General features: G+C 40.9%; 1 long non-coding RNA gene across 1 annotated transcript; it reads right to left on the reverse strand.

The window, feature by feature from the left end:
• Nucleotides 1-473: 473 nt before the first annotated feature.
• LOC134165979 (uncharacterized) lies at nt 474-16,333 on the reverse strand. The gene is made up of 3 exons (XR_009965716.1): nt 16,217-16,333; nt 9,355-9,539; nt 474-564 (listed from the first exon to the last, which is right to left on the reverse strand). It is a non-coding gene; the product is annotated as an uncharacterized LOC134165979 (long non-coding RNA).
• Between the last annotated feature and the right edge of the window lie 1,318 nt (nt 16,334-17,651).

The following is a 17,651-nucleotide window of genomic DNA, read 5'->3' on the forward strand; positions in this document are numbered from 1 at the left end:
TAGGTCCCTGGTTTATAGCTGGGAAATCTGGGTCTGGCTGGCTTCTCCTGAGTGCATAAAAAAGAAAACCCTTGCAGTTGTGGTGCATTTGCTGTGTTGAAAAAAAAAAAATGCTCATGTATGATGTTAGTGATGCTGGAGACCTGGTACTGAGTGCTGGAAGGGGATTTCTCTTGCAGCACTTTAAAAAGAGTAAGTCTGCAGCTAGTAGTGTTGGTAGGGTGGAAGGAGTTGGTACAGACCCCATGCTTAACATACAGTACAGACCTTGAGGGGGGAAAGGAAGGTGTGGGTTTGTTCTGAGGTTTTTCTTAGTTTTTGCTGTGCATTCTTCAAATATTCCGACATAAGAATGATAAGGATGAATTTAGAGCTGCTGCTGAAGTTTTACTGAAATATGCTGGTAATTCAGTAGTATTTTTCAACTTCCCATGGGAACTAGGAGTTGCTATGAACTCCCTCTGCCAGGATCTTCACAATCAGCGTTTTGGATTTGGTGTGTATGCAGTGAGCACTGGAGGTCTTGCAGATGACCAAGTAGTGTATTGGTTGACCAATGTATTGCTGTTCAGAGGAAGGAACTGAGGAAGTTAGCTCAGTAAATCTGTGCTAAGTGTAAGAGATGAATTCCTGCCTCTACTGAGGAATATCCCAGGAAGGATCCTCTTGAGTTTCCCTGGAATTGGACTGTGCTGCTCCAGGCAGCAGGGCTATACAGAGGGGCTGAGCAAACTGCCCTGTAGATGGAGGTGAGTGAATTCTTCCACTGGCAGTTAAGACTGGCCTTTTATTATTCAAAGTCAATGTTGATTTGTTCAATGAAGTGAACAGACTGTTCTGGAGATCAAGATTACACTAAGTAATTGATCCATGTTTTCTACTCAAGCAAATGAAGTGATGCAGAACAGAAGCACATCACAACAGCCACAGCAGCTTTACAGAGGTAACAGCAGAAGTACAGGGAATGGTTATTCATATTCAGCTCTTCGCTGTCGCACCAAGTAATTTTATTACTTATTTTTAATCACCCCCTGCCAAAGACCAGGTTGCAGATGCTGGAGAACTGAATGGATTTATTCAGAACCTGGTTGGCCATAGTGACAATCGAGGCTTCAGGTAGCCAAGCAGAGACAAGTGAAGAGGCCTTGGTATGGTTGGGTGGAAGCTTGGGTTGGCATCTAGAGAAGGGTTATAGGGAACTGGGCTGTTATTTATAACTGGCACTGTGTAGTTGGCACAGAAACCCACACTTGTACCTCTTCCAGTGCTTTGTTTTGCCTTTATTTCAGGAGTGCTGTAACCAGGCATTCTGTAAATTAATGAACACAGACCCTGGGTGCTTTTTGACAGGAAAGAACTAGATCTGTGCAAAGAAAAAAAGCTGCTCTACTTCCACATGATAAAAGCTGGTGGGCTGTGAGTATTAGGAAACACCCTCTCACTAAACAACACACCTACAGCTTGCTCAGGCACTATTTCTTTTCTTGGCAACCTGGTATCTGTCATTCTCAAATATGAAGAGAATTAGGCAGCATTTCCTTGAACTTTGCATTGCAGATGGGTTTTGTAACTATGCTAAATTAGTTGCCTCCTTGGAGTTAAAGGGGATTATTTGCTCATTTGAGATCTTGAAGTTGTTATTAGCATTTTTAATAAAGTATCAGTGCTAAGGCAAACATTGACACAAATATATATCAAGGCCTTTTGACCTTTCAGTGAAGGTACCCCAGCTGAATAAAAGGAGTTACATGACCTCTTGCCTTTTCTTGCAACATCCTTGGGCGGCTCTAATAACTGCTTATGTCAAAAAGTAATATTAGAAAGTATTTAATGTATTTTTAGATTGTCTAATGCAACCTGGCTGACAAAGAAGAGCCAGTGCCATGTGACCAGCTCTCTACAGACATTGGGAGATGTGATGCAAACTACGTTCTGGGAACATCAGATTTGATTTTGAGGCCATGTGTGAAGCTGGAAATTTCCAAGTGATGCAAATTCTTGCCAGAGTTAGGTAAATGAAGACTTAAAATCTTAACAGACTGTCAGCAGGGTACCAGACCTTTGCACACCAACAGTGAAGCTCCCTGAAAGGAACCTTAAAGGTCGTCCAGTTCCAACCTCCCACACAGGCAGGGACACCTTCCACTAGGGCAGGTTGTTTCAAGCCCTGTCCAACCTGGCCTTGAACACTGCCAGGGATGGGGCAGCCACAGCTTCTCTGGGCAACCTGTGCCAGTGTCTTGCCATTCTAGGCCACCTAGAACTTCTTCCTAATGTCTAATCTAAATTTCCCCTCTTGTAGCTTAAAGCCATTCCTCCTTATGCTGTCACTGCTTGCCATTGTCAAAAGCCCCTCTCCAAGGTTTCTTGCTAGCCCCTTTAGGTACTGGAAGCTGCTGTAGGGTCTCCCTGGAGCCTTCTTCAGGATGAACAGCCCCAACTTTCTCAACCTGTCTCCATAGAAGATAGTGCAATTTGCAGTTTGATTTTGACCTTTTCAATTGTGAAATAAGGGTTCAGTACAGTTCATTATGCCTTGTAAGGCATGTACACTGCTGCAGCATGTGACCCCAGTGTGCCAATACCACAGCCAGCCTCTGACCCAGCCACGCTGCTTTGCTGCTACACAGCACCCAAATGCAGCCTTTCTCCATCAGCCCATTTTGTGTGTGTCTCTTCAGATGAACAGTGATTTTTGAGGCAATCTCAAGGTTTTGATTCATGCTCTGGGTCCTTGTTCACTGAAAATCGCTATTTAAGTTATTTAGTGAGATCTTTAATAAGGAATTTCCATTTTTGTGACAAGACCTGGTTTCAAAGGGTTTCTGACACATGCTGTTTAATTGAAAATAGCTAACTTGCTTACAGCATTTTTAGTCTCCAGGGAGTAATGATGCAACTAAAGTTCTGTTCATTTTGAAAGGCTTGTTCTATTGCTGGAGACTGGTCTGCTCTGTGTGATTGGCAGTTGTCAGTGACGGTTTGCATTTTTGCATGTTTCTGAAAGAAAGGAAATAGGGCCTAAAAGAATTCTTACTTTGAATAAGGGTTTCTTCACCTGTTTTAAGTTTCCCACAGCCTCTTTTCCTCAGCTAGACCAAAGGACGCCAGGTTTTCCTATAATCTGCTGCTGGATATTTGGGTATTTTGCTGAGATTTTTATTCTGACACAAAAGTGGTGCCAGTCTTCTGAAATACATGGAATGTGTTACATCTTCTAGGCTTTTCTATATCACCTTTCTCTCAGCCACATGATTTCTGTGTTGTAAATTATTAACTTTTGAACATAGGGCTATTACTACCTCTCTCTCTTCTGCTGCCCTTTGAGTTGCAGAGTTGCTTTCATTGGCAGTGGGCACTGAGGAATCACGTTGGCCACTTCCAGCCCTGAAATTGTAGTTGTTTATCCCATTACATGGTGATTTTTTCCAGCTCATTTCTCCCGAGAACCTTGAAATGGCTTTTCCATAAAACTAGTCTGTCCGCTCTTTTTCTTTTAAAGGCTATAGTCAAATTTGAAGGGATAATCCAGCTATTGTTTCTAGTGGTGTGTGTGTTCTGTCCTGATGATTTTGTTAAATTATAGAGGATTTTTATGGTGCAGGTCTGGGTCACTGAGAACTCGGTGATTTCTTTGAGCAAGATTTGCGTGTTCTTTCGGAGCAAGCTGACACACATCATTAGCATCTTCACTGATGGAAACTGTCCATGAAAAAGCATCCACTTCCTCTGTTTTTAATCTGCACAGCACTCCATGAGTTTGCAGTAAGCTGTAATAAAGGGCTTAGGTGTCTTATACTGACATTTCCTCAGTGGCTCACAGGCATCATCAGGAATGTGTACCAGGTGCATTTTCCTATATGACTGCCAGTTTTGCCTTCCTTTCTTTATAGCTGAGGTGAGTATTGTCTGAGATACAGAGCTGTTCAGTTTGAGCTTCCTGACATTGCAGTATGCTAATATTTTCCAACTGCTTCGGCCTTCATGTTTGTTATGGTTTGGGATGGCCAGGATTTGTCAGGGAAGAACAAATGAACCAGTAGCTATTCAGAACAAGACTTCACTTGCATTGAATAAGCATGGTGAGAAATTCTTTTTGTTAGCTTCTCTGCTGAGACATTAATCTGTGTTAAAATTTGCATGAGATGTGCCTTGGTTTAATTTTTCCCCTTCTGTGTTAAATCTCAGATGAGCCAAGATGAGAGAGGTGATTGAATACTTGTCCTCAATTGGTCTTACTCTCGGAAGCAGTCCCATGAAAAAGGCTGTGGGAAGTATTATGTGCATTGTCTCCTTGCACAATAAAGCAAGCTTTAACAGTTGTTGCTACCATCTTTAAGTAATCCTCTTAAAGCAAAAATATTTGTAGGTTTTATACCCAGAATGTCTCTAGTTTGGTAAAAGCAAACATACAGGAGAGATGTCAAAGATACCAAAGACTTTTTTTCTTTCCCTTTTCCATCAAGCAAGCAGGTTCCTGCTGTGTGTATTATGATTTACTGTGCCCTGTTCTATTGGCTAATATTGTCTTTAAACGTATATGGTAGTCAAAATTGTTTTGCAAGGGTATCTGGCAGTTTGAAATTGCCAGAACCTTTCTCAGCAAGCTCAAAACATTCAGCTGACTGACTTGGGAGTTACAAACCTGAACAACTTGCAGACATCTGTCATTGAGACGTTGAGGAAATGGCTGGTCAGGGCTTCTCAGGTGCTCTGACTCACAGCACTCCACAAAATCTCAATCATGTGATTTAGCAAGGCATAAATAAGCCTGGGGTTTTTTATAGGCTTAATAACACCCAGTGAAGCAATGTCATTTTGCTTAAGCAAGGAGTTGCTGGGAAGGCAAAACTTTGCTAGGAGAACGGGAAGGTTCAAGCAGAACCATCAAGATCATAGGACAAGTGGAAGGAGTGTGTGTACTTACGGCCCTGTCCTCTCTACAAATGTACGCTTCCATGGGACTTAGTGGTGGGGTTTGTCTGTGATGGTAAGACTGAATGATTCCCTGTTTGCCATCACTGCTGACTTAATAAATGACATGATCAAGATGAACATGTGTCTTTTTTTTTTCTTCTCCTTTTCCCCTTATGTACTAGTGAAAGGGAAATGAACTGCTGGGGAAGAGGGCCTGGAATAGTGACATTTGTATTCAGCAAGGAGATCTTTACATGACACCAGTGACATCGTTGCTTTCATTCACACATGCACTTTTATTGTGTGACTTGGTGTCTATATGCCAATGCCTTCAGGATTTCAGACTCATCCAGTCCATGTTCAGCACCCCTCCTGGCAAATGGGAATTCAGGGTATATTTTCGTGTTTAAGGAGGCTAGCACAAGCTGGTGTCCAAAGCATTTGCTGAGCCAGTACAGCTGCAACTGATGGGGTTATTTCCACCATTAGTGGCAATAGGTGTAGCCAAGGCCATTCCAGCCACTGTTGGGCTAATGCTGGATCTCAAGGTTTGTCAGATGCTGAAGGTAAGCCCCTGGGCGAGAAGACAGTGTGCAGTTAATGTTGCATCATGATCATATTGTGTAATGGGTCTTTCTGGATACTAACTCCTTGTTACACTGTTTTCTGTAAAGACACAGAATAAAAGATGGCCCTTTACCCAATCAAATAATTGACATCCGGTTTTCAGTCATTGTAAATGGCAGTGAAGTCCACTTACAGGGCTCAGGACTCCATACAGAAATAGCAATAGTGTCCTAGGACAAGAGGACAGGAGTAGCAGGATCCCCCCAGCACATATTCCCTTTGCAACAGACATAAAACTGTTGGAAGAATCACCATTTTGTGAAAATTGCACTGGGGCATTTATCACCCTGGCAAAGGGAACCATTCTTGTTTTCTGGTCAGCTTTTGGTTCTGTGGCCTGTTGTCCCACACATAAATTATCCTGAAATTCAGTCTTTTCTTCACCCTCTAATCTGTTAATCACCTGGACACTGTCACAGTTCTGCTGAATTCTGAGCTTGCTTCCTTGTAGCCTTACCATTTTTATTCACACACTCTGTGACGTACACATTTCCATGTTGCCATACCACATAAAGTTCTGGCTGGGTTTTAGCTTGGTTCCCTTATTCAGTCAACAGACAAGATTTTCTTATCACTAAGGTGCTCAGCCTTTTGCAAACTACAGGGGGTGATGTTTGCTTACGAGTTTAGGGGTTTTCAGTGTGAAGTACTCATTTCCCTTGGAGTAGAGGGAAATAAACCTTTTCTTCCTGGCTGTGCAGTGAAAGGACCACCTCATCGCCAAAGAGGAATGAGGGAGGAGAACTGCACTGTTTCATTTTGGTTTTGAGATGTTTGGTTTAATTCTGTGTTTGGGCGCTGTTGTTACCCTTTGATGGCTGGTTCAGGCATGAGTTTTCTATCCAGTCTGCTTTCCACTATATTATTCTTTTGGTTTGCTAACATTTACATAAAACTTATTTTATACAAAATAATCTATTTAAAAAGACTGTCCTATAAAGAGAATAAGGGGTTTAGTGCTAGCTGTATAATGGCTATAAATAGATAAAATAATTCCAATGTTTTCCAAGTTTATTCAAGCATGATTCCCTCTGCAGGGAGTTTTCTCTAGTGTCATATGTGTTACTAGGGATTCAGTGAACGTGAACTTTGAACTAAAAGACCAGTAACAAACCTTTCTCAAAGCTTTTTCCTGCTTTACAGTAGCCTGTGTTGTAGCAGTCTGGAGGGAAGGTGCCGCTGCTGGAGCCAGGCCATGTGCATAGCTGCATTGACCACAGTCACTTAAGGCTCCCGTTTTATAACATTTCCAAAACATCAATTTCAGAAAAATAGTTTCAAACACACGAAAGAAACTGTCATGTGAATGTGATCTTCAGAGAGCAAATTAAATGGGGTATAACTCTCTTCCCTAGTGAATTTGTGGTACGGCAAATTTGATGTCAGTTCAGCTGCCTGCCTCATTTTTCAAAGCCTTTCACTATGGGTTTTACATTTTCGGTTAAGCTGTTGCTATTTACAAAGATGACTTCCATGTCATTTGCAAAGCATGTAGAAGCTGGAGGCAATTCAGCATTTTGACACTCTTAATTAACTGACGGCCTGTCATGAAAGTAGATTGTAATTAAATGACACAGTAATTTTGGCCATGCTGCTTTTCAAACTATTTTTATATCCTAGCATAATAATTCAGGTGGCGATAGCACGTCAGTGTCTGTGCTTCTCCTTCCTCAATGCCTACTCAAGAATTGTTGCTTGTGGTTCAAAAGAGCTTTAAGAAAATAAATTCCAACCAGTTCTTGGTGAAAGAGGAAACAGAAAGTTAAAAGATTTCCTGTCACATACTGTGGCCTGTCATCCTGTTGGGGTCTGTGGAGATGCCATGTAATATGTGACAACCTACATGTCCTGTAAGAGCTGTTCACACATTCAGAGATCTGCAGGGTTTCTAGTTCTTGAAAAATGACTGGAGAAAAACAAAGGTATTTTGATGGCTGCAGAGCCTTGTGCCATGTTTTCTCTGGGATATTGCTAATGATTTAAGATTGTGTTTGGATTTAGCCCCAAATATTTTTTTATTAATGAAGATTATGCGGTCTTCATCTAGAGGGGCGGATGTTGAAATGGAAGTGCTTTTACTGGATAAGCAAACACAGTTTTATGGAGGTATTCCAGGATGGACATGTAGCTGACACAGCCTGACAGTGTTACTGTTCAAAAATGAGTGGGAATTTGCCAGAATCTGGTAATACCCTCTGCTTTCTGAGCCAGGTTCTTTTGATGTCCATTTTCTGATGTGCTGCCCTGCAGAAATCTGCCATCTATTCATCTCTTCAACCCTGTAATAACATCCCTTGTGCCAGGAACATCGTAATGCTGAATGCCATGGCTTAGACATTACTATGAATATGCTGAAGATTCTTGCTTTGTGTGATGAAATGATCTTTGGGGAATCAGTGAAACAAAAGCGTGTGTAGGATATCCTTTAATTCAATGAAGAATGTGGGTGGAGAAGCAATTGAACAAGATGCTTTGGATTTTCGCTAATGCCTTGAATATTTCAGAGTGTACTTAGACAAATTTGTGTGTGTGTGAACAAGAACTGCTCAAGGAACTCAAGAAAGCAGAAGGAGCCCATTTTTCTAACCCTCTCCTTCTCTACCTGCCCTCTATTACACCTTTCCCCTCAAATATGGGCACTGTATTCCCTGTGGCTGTTCTGATAGGGGAGAAATAACCATACAAAGAAGTCTAGACCTACAGGTAATGATAGTACAAAGGTGACGGCTTAAAACTGAAACAGGGGAAGTTTAGATTGGATATAAGGAAGAAGTTTTTTACTGTAAGGGTGGTGAGGCACTGGAATGGGTTGCCCAGGGAAGTTGTGAATGCTCTATCCCTGGTGGTGTTCAAGGCCAGGTTAGACAGAGCCTTGGGTGACATGGTTTAGTGTGAGGTGTCCCTGCCCATGGCAGGGGGGTTGGAACTGGATGATCTTAAGGTCCTTTCCAACCCTAGCTATTCTATGATTCTATGTGGCTCACAAGCCCTCTGCTGCTAAAAGCTGCTACAGTGGATGCCTTGCCTTTGCTGCCCTTGCGGGGGCAGTCATTTGTGACTTTCTCCTACAGCAGTTACCAGTTGCCTCTTTCAAGTGTGGTTGAACTTGAGCAATGTAATCTTGAATTGCTTAAGGGGAAAGGAAAACTTATCTGCATCTGCAGCACAGATGTGTGAGCCTTTCTTCTTTAAAAGACTTAGCTTAAAAAGACTGTATGTACAAAGGATTGTGGTTTTGATGCCCACCACACCCATTGTCATTAAGGAAAAGAACAGCAGATAACCCAAGATACTGTTGCAAGAGTGGAGCCTGCTGAACTCCTTCAAGAATAAAATCCCTTTTGCTGGAGTTTGACTCCATCATGCATTGAGTGATTTAATTACAAAAAAGAATGAGACAGAGCTTGAGAGTCATGTATGGCCATGTATAGAGCTATTCATTTATCTCCAGCACAACAAAGAAGGGAAATGCTTAAGATAACAATGAGCCAACTGCATCTACCACTTCCTTTCAAGTAAGTTTCAGTTCTTTTCCTTTCTAAAGAAAACCCAGCTCTTCCTTTCAATTCAGAAAGACTTAAGGGATAAATTTATATATATATTAGATCTAACCTTTCACATAAACACAGAAAGAAAAGAAGATATACTAGATTAAGGTTTATACTTCTGTTTATTTACATCCTCAAAAAAAAAAAAAACAACCCTCAAACAACAAAACTGACCATACTGGAAATACGTAAGTTCATGTTCATAGGCACGTTGGCAACTTTACATTTGGACTAAAGACTTTTTATGAAACATATTTCCTACCTTGTTCAGAAGTGATGAGCTTCATGCAAGATGTGTGTTCTCACTGCTTCTGCTGTTCCTCATCCTCTGCCTTCTGATGCCCCAGGAGTCTCTGGTCTCTTTTCCTCTGTGTCCTTTCTTCTCCTGCCAAGACTGGCAGCTTTCTCTCTCCTCCCTCAGGTTCATAGACCTGCAGATCTGTGGAACTGATGAGGAAGGAGGGTATAGAGAAAAAATTATAGTGCAGCACTCCCTCACAGTGCTCCACACTAATGTCTGTAAGGCACACAAAGATGGGATGCATCACTTTTTAGTGCTGCTATTACAGTATATACAAGAAATCAGAAGTAGTAGTTTCTGACCTTAATCTTTTCTGTTCCCACCTTGGCCTTTGTTTTATATTTAGGTGCCTTTCACATAATCACAGAATGGTAGAAGTGGGAAGGGATCTCTGGAGGTCTATAAGCTTCTGTTCAAGCAGGGTTAGCTAAAGCAGATTGCCCTGGACCATACTGAGTAAGGTTGAATATCTCTAAGGGTGGAGACCCCACAACCTCTATGGGCAACCTGTGACAGCGTTTGGCCACCATCACAGCATAGAATTTTTGATGCTTAAGGTGAATTTTGAGAATGTTAAATATTTTTTACAAAAGCAACTTAAAGCTGTCTAGGGCTGTTCCAGAAGGATGTGTTAATATTTAGGTTTGACCATCCAGGAAGAAAACCTGACTTTTCAGCTGGTCTGGTGCACAAATGGATAGCTCTGCTTGTTGTTGTGTGACTGTTATCCCCCAAAAGAGAGGGCAGCAACACCAAGGCTGTGACAGTGCTTCTCTAAGTGACAAAGCCCTCTCAACTCTGGCCATAGCCCTCAGCATGTCAGTAAGGGTATAACCAGGAACCTAAAAGCTAAAACCGACACCATATAAGATGCACAAAAACTTGTGGTTTAAAGAGAATAGAGAGTTTGCAGAACAAAGATGAATGAGAAGGAACATAGTGGAAATAAACAGAATAGAGGATTATATAAAGTAAAATTGATTGTTCCTATATGGGAAAAAAAGGGTATTAAGTTAAATTGTGCAGCAGAGCATTTATATTGGATGAAATATAATACTTTTAAAGTACTACAATTAGTGCATGGAACTCAGTTACAAGACATCACAGATTAAACCAGGATTTAAATAGGATTAGATATTTTTCTATATGAAATGCGTGTTCATTTGTATTAGATAAGTACAACAATGAACAGATTCATTTAATTTATATACCAAATCTGTAAAAAAATCAGATGGCTTTCTTGGTCATAAAATACAGTTACGTTGGGAGAAACAAAAGCAAAGCTTCTCACATCAAAAAAAGCATCACTTCAACACTCTTAGTAATGGGTTATTTAATAATACCTGTGCCAATATGATTTTTTCAGCTTGAAATAGTTTTATTTTGTACTTGATATAATTAAAGTTTAAATTGTAGTGGTTTGATTTCTCTAAAATTGTTTTGCTATTAGAATTTGCCTTGCATCTGAAGTGTTGACACTCGAGGGAGTGGGTTTCAGTTCACAAAACCAGTCATTCAAAAATCCTGTGCAAAATATCCTCTGTGCTACTGTTTGCTGGTGGAATTCCTTTCTGAAGTGTCTGATGGGGTTTGTTCTCAGCCAGCATACTCGGTAAGTCCAGCCTCTATGATTGAGTGCATCAAGCACTGAGTATGTTCACCAAAACCCACACAGATGCCTGAGACTGTTGCTATGTAGACTGACTTCATGAGCTTGTAAGCTCTCTTGTGGGCATGTATTTGGTCCAGTTTTGGAGAATCTCAATTTGAAAATCACCATTATGCTTCCCCTTGGCCATGAAATGTAAGTATGTTGGAAAAGTGCATATGGCTGTTACGAAAGGGCTGTCAACAACTCAGAAACTTCATTCTAGAAGCTGTTAGATATGCCGATCACTCCCCACCAATGTATCAAATGTAAGGCAGATTTTTTACACCAAACTAAATGAATTATAACTCTTCCCCAAAAAATGAGAATCTCAATTATCCTAACTTCCACTATCCACTGGCACAGCTACAACATTATTCCTGGAGTACTATAGTTTTTTATATGTGAAAGGTTTTATATGATTGAAGAAATTAAATCGCATCACACTCAAGTGATATACCAATATACATGGGATAGTATGCAAGATCAGGAGTTCTATGATTCTAGACCAAACTGTTAAATGCATTTTTTAGCCTGCTTAATCCTCATAGAGGTTTAACAGGTTTCAGCTATTTGTGAAGTACTTTTAGGTCTTCAAAAGGAAAATGCATATTTCTCAGCACTTTAGGAAGACGCAGTGCTGTAGATGAAGCCAATCTTTCAAGCTCCTATTCATTTTTGAATCTCAAAGGTCTTTTGTTTCAGTGAACCAGAAAGCACATATTTAGGTGATGATTTCATATCTTCCAAATGATAGTTTTTCAAGTAATCGTCATAATAGCAGTTTTCATGGGAGACTTTCAAAGTGGTTTCTTTGCCCTTCTTAAGGTCTCGTGCAATACTTACTCATGCTGTAAATAGAACTACTTTTACTGTACACACCAGGAGAGAGGATCAGACAGGTTAAATGTCACTCAGCAAGTCAGCTGAAAAGTGGAACGAGAACCTGTTCCTCCCGATTCCAAATCTGGCAGGTTTTTTGTTACTGAGCACAGACATGTTCATCTGGAACATCCTCACAAATACTCAAACCCCATGGGTATTCACTAAAGGCAGTTCCAGCTTCCGGCCAGACCGGGAATGTAATCAGAAAGGTGCTTAAGCATTACCAGGGCTTCCAAATACAGATGAATAGGAAAATAAGCAGTAAGAATTAAATTATTCAAATGTTTATTGTTTTCCTGTTAACAGGGACTACCAAATCCTGTAAGTTGACTTCTCGCTTAGTAGAGGCTTTAAAATTACCCAAGATCACATTTCAGTCTCAAAAACTGAGTCCAAGTAACAACCCTTGAAAAGTTGTCCTGGGAGTATTGGAAAAACAGCCCTTGTTTGCATAGATTTGTGTCTTCACCCTCTGATCTCTTCCTTGGAATAGCTCTAGCCCTGCCATGTCCTTGGTGACCCTCCTACCACAATGACCTCAGCTTCCTCCACATTCCCTGCAATGCTCCTAGGCTGAAACAGCGTATGCTGGGAGTAACGTGGCAGTGTGTGTATGCTGCCTGAGTGTGCACGCGCAGAGTAACAAACCAGCTGGGGCCACACAGGGTAAGTACCAGCTGAGCTGATCTTGCTATGGCTCATCCCTTTTATGTTTGGCCATGGATTGCCACAAAACTTGTAAGAACTAAATTTCCTTTGAGGCCTACCACTATTTCAGCTGTAGCAGAAATTGGCCAAGAGATCCTAAAGATATGGGAAGGAGGGAGGGGAACATAAAGACAAACAATTTAATTGAATAAATGTTGTTTCCTTATGAAGCTTGGGCTAATAAGCTAAAATGAGTGCCAGAGGGAGAGGAAAAGAAAAAATCAAGATGTAATTAAAGTCCAAAGTGCTTGCTCAAGCTCACAGAAATTTAGCACAAATACACACACAGATCTTTTAGAGCCTCTAGGCCAGTATCCGGAGTATGGAGAGAAAAGTGATGCATGTTTCAAGATTTAGTCAGCACAGACAGTAAAGAAGCTATTGCCCCCTTTAAATGCATAACGAATGTGAGTGCACTGTTGGAAAGGATTGAAATGCCATCTATTTTTACTCCTAAGAAAAAATGGCATGTTTAGAATTTAAACTGAGCAAAATAAGAATAGGTTTTCAGCATGAAATGACTCTAAATTGACCCATGCAAGGAGAAGGTGACCTAGCAGGTCTTTCTCTTTTCAAGAGATTAAGTCTTATCTGGTGGAAAACGCATCATAGATTAATTTAGTGCCTATGTATTAGTGGCTTTATTGTATGACTCACTGAGTTAACCTTAATATAGGAGCCTGAGGACATTTAGCCAAGCATTGGTATTGATTCAGATTGTTTTGGTGCAGGTATTACTTGAGTATAATGGATGAAGCCTACACAGAATTAAAAAAAAAATCCAAGATTCAAGGCTGATGAGATCACCAAGGCGTATAAAGACACACACCAGAGGAGCTGGACTAGCCACTCATCCACTAGAGGGCAAAATCTGGTCTGCATATTACAGCTCACAGTGTCTTTCTACGGGTGTAATCAATGAGTTGTTTTTTTTCACAACAGAAACTGGTTAAATGATCACTAAGCACTCCACTAGCAGTGGTGGGAGTAATGACTATTTAGAGTATTGTTTCTGTCAGAGCGTGGAATGCAATCAGTTACTAGCAAGCGTGTGGAAAAAAGCCAGCATTTTATTCCATGGAGCTGTGAATAAAAGCTTCAGTCACCAATGAGGTTTGGAAGCTTAGGTTCACACACAGGCCTTTTCTACTCGAGGTCTTACGTATCAGTAGAAGACTGAGTATTTGTATCAGGAACTATATTTGGGGAGTAATGAACATTTTGCTGCAAGGTTTCCTAATTGAATGTACCTTATCAGATCCGGAGACTCCCGAATGTTTCAACTGATGCCAGATGCTGGAGAGGTCCAGAACCTCATGTACAATCCCCTACCCAAGTCAGTCTTTGACCTTCTTACACTGTGTGTTCCTGTTCTTCTCTCCCCTAGTTCTTGCCATCTCCAGCACCTATGCCTATTTATTATCAAGTGCCTATTCTCTGCTCCCAGTAGAACTCCCACTCCACTGTTCAGAGATCAGGAGTGGGTCAGTGGTATGGACCTGAGAGACTGCTTGCCATGAGAAAGATGCTGCCTGTGATAGTAGCCAGAAACAGATGCCAGAGGAAGAGTTTAGTAGTAGGATAATCACACAGTCACACTTGCCAGGAGTAATCTCCCAGCTTCCAGCAAAGTTACCTTTGTATGCAAAACGTATCAAAGGATTAGCCTTCTCTGAACAAATCCACCCATCCCTTCAACCAGTGTAAATATTACCGACCACAGGGCTGCTCCCATCATGTGCTCAACAGCTCATGATCTGTGTCAGATGATGCTGAAGGGATCACAGGTTGTTATTTAGTGCCCAAGGAAACTGGCTTCTGCATAGACTAGTAGCCAGAATCCACAGCTACTGTCACCTGGTTGTACCTCATAGGTAACAGACTTACAGGACTGAACTCCTGCTTGTGTTAAAATATATATAAAACATTACAAATAATGAAAGTTAAATAATCTTTAAAGCACCTGATTTTGACATTTCCAGTGCTGAAAAATCTAACTTGTTTCTCCTTAAAGTCTCCTTAAACTCTTCACTGGTAGAAGGCTCACCAGGAAGCTGAATAAATCTGCCTTTAGCATACAGTCACTGAATTTGGAAGTACTTAAAACCTGTGATTGAATCACCCATTCACCTTCTTTTCTGACACTGAAATAGATTGAACATTTTCACTTTCTATCTAAATAATTCTTACCATTCTTCTCTGAACCAGCTCTTTCCAGCTTCTATTAAGGAATTAAGGAATTAGGATATCAGGCTTCAGGAGCATTTGGACCAGTACCAGAAAAATAAAGACATCTTCCTATACTCTCCTGTTTATAAAGCCAAGGACTGCATTAGCCTATTGGTCACAGCACCACATCACCTGCTCATTTTCTTCTCATTATACGTGACTCTTGAGGTTTTTGAGCATGAGAGCACAAATTCTCTCATCCTATAATAACTGTCTTTATCCTTTGGTGCCTGATTTTACATTTGGCTGTACAGAAATGTGTATTACTCGTTATCAAGCTGTCTCAGATACTTTACATCATGACCTGTTATTTATGCTTACATCACTTGCAAACTTTGTTAGTGATGACTTTATGCTCTGCTTAGAGACTTCAACAGAATGTAGTGTAGAACTAATTGCTACAGTCCCCAAAACCATATTCTTTGATGATGACTTCTCCCTTCCCCTCTTTGTATCTGTCAGTTAGCTAGGGTTTGAATAGTTTAATACATTTTGTGATGAGTCTGTATCATTTTGGCTTCTTGATTAAAAAGCCACAAGTTACCAAAACAAATATTTTGCAGACCTACTTACCTCAGTCAAGTAAACTTTGATGCCATTAAAAATCAAATTATTCTGGCAAGATTTATTTTCCACATTAATTTGCACTTAATGTGTTTTCATCCTTTAGTCCATTTTAATCAAGTAATGTAGATAATGTCCCATTATTTTACCCAGAATTCTTGTCAAGCTGGTAGGTCATGATTACCCTGGGCACCCTGTTTACCCTTTTAAAATATTGGTACAATATTTCATCCAATCCTGTGGAACTTCAACAGTCTTCCAAGATTTATTGAAAATCAACATTAATGGTCTAAAGATACTCTGTGCCAGTGCTTTTAAAACTTTTGGATGAAAGTTACCTAGACCTGCTGATGCCCAACTTTATTAGCTTCTGTTTAACATCCTCCTCAGTGCCTGTTGTAATGCAATGCGTTTCATCATCATCATGTGATATTCGTATATCATCTGGCTCTTCCCCAAATACAGAACAGAAACAGCTACTGAGCTCTTCTGCTCTTTCTTACATTATTGTTAGCTGTTCTACTATTTCCATCTAGTAACAGACTGATGCCATCACTAAGCTTCCTTTTATCCCAGGTTTCTGCAAGTTTTACCAAGTAGTTAAAAAAAAAAACTCATCTTTAACTCTGTTGTTCAGATTACTCTTGCACCACTTTGAATCCTGCATCAATTGCCCGTAACTCCTAGCTCTGAGTGTAGAGAGATTGTTACAGACACACATTTTAATATTAACCTTTCAATTCTCTCTGCTGCTCCCTTCAACTAGGGCATCTCACAGCTTCCCCTCACCTTTCTGACTGTGGTCTTCTCATTTGCTTCCCAGTTCCTTGCCTCCTGCAAACTGGAGTCTCCTCTTCTACATGCTCTCCTTCATGCCTCTTCCTTGGTAGCTTCTCATAGAAAGCTGGGCAAAGATGTTAAAAGACTTAAGAGAGGTGGTAAACTCAATACCAAATGTCCTTGTGGGGTACTGTTAGGCATGGTTTCTTGTGACAGTGCAGTAGAGGCTCACTGATGTGAGGCTGATTTACATGGAAGAGCTGAAGATACTTTTCAGGGAACTTGTAACTCTGACATTTGTATTGAATGTGCCAAGTCGAAAGTCATGATCCATGTCTTACAGCCTGGGTGGGGCTTGGGATCAAAGTATTGATTTGGGATCAAAGTATCCATACCCAAATGTTTCCTGTTTGGACCCTAAGCACAGGGAGCACACTGAGAACACAGGCAAACTCCCTGCTTTAAGCTCAGGTGTCTGGCGCCACAACTGCCTGGAGCAGCAACCTGAGTTTTGCTGAGTTCTTACTCCTCTACATACATTTTCATTGGGAGCAACTCATGTGGCAACCAAGTTACATATAGATACCAAGACAGGACGGGGTGTGAGACCATGTCATATGACCTTAACTCATAGAGACATTTCCCATTGCTCCTAACTCCTTTTTTGCATGTATGAGATGACACCTTGGAAAACAGCCAATTAAGACATCCTTCAGGTAAAAGCTCTCAATGCTTGGTGAGAACACATTCCAATGAATGGCTGTATGCAGAGGGATTAAAGTAGAACAAAATAATGGTAGCGATATGCCTCTGTGAGCTATAGTTATGTGGCAAACCTACACGCTTGCATGCATTTGGCCAGAGGGTACAGAGTGTTAAACTGCTCACCCTTTAATTCATTTCCCTTTTGTTTTCAGGCACATTGTGTGTTTAGCAGTCTGAGGTGTTTCATGAGAATGGTTTTGAGGTAGTAATTGTGTATTGGACTGATCTGTGCTTTACAAGCATAACATCACTAATTGCTACAGAGATAGCAAGTCGAGGTTAACCAGGAACGCTTTATGGGAGAAAATGAACTCCATCTCCATTAACGTGCTACTCCCAGCTATGATTGATCAGCATTTTTGATCTCCTCAGCTCTTTTCCCATGGATTGATGATTCAGTTGATTGGGAGTATCTCGTATTTTCTGCTTGAAAAGCACACAGTTCTACCAGAATCAATGAATAAACATTAAGTGCTTCCCTTTCATTTCAAGTGGGATGGGCTGATGCTCTTGGAGCAAGAAGGCCTAGATTTTATCACCGGGGCTCATTACACCGTATTCACTGCCAGATGCAGGAAGTTAATGGAGAAGCCTAACCTGCTGTGAAGTGATAGCCTGCGAGCGCAAAGACCTGAGGAGCGGGAATGGCGGTGCAACCGCACCAGCTGCCGCCACACTC

This window comes from Pezoporus occidentalis, unplaced genomic scaffold (assembly GCF_034315485.1).
Source record: "Pezoporus occidentalis ecotype Australia unplaced genomic scaffold, CSIRO_AGI_Poc_V1 ctg25, whole genome shotgun sequence".
Lineage (NCBI taxonomy): Eukaryota > Metazoa > Chordata > Aves > Psittaciformes > Psittacidae > Pezoporus > Pezoporus occidentalis.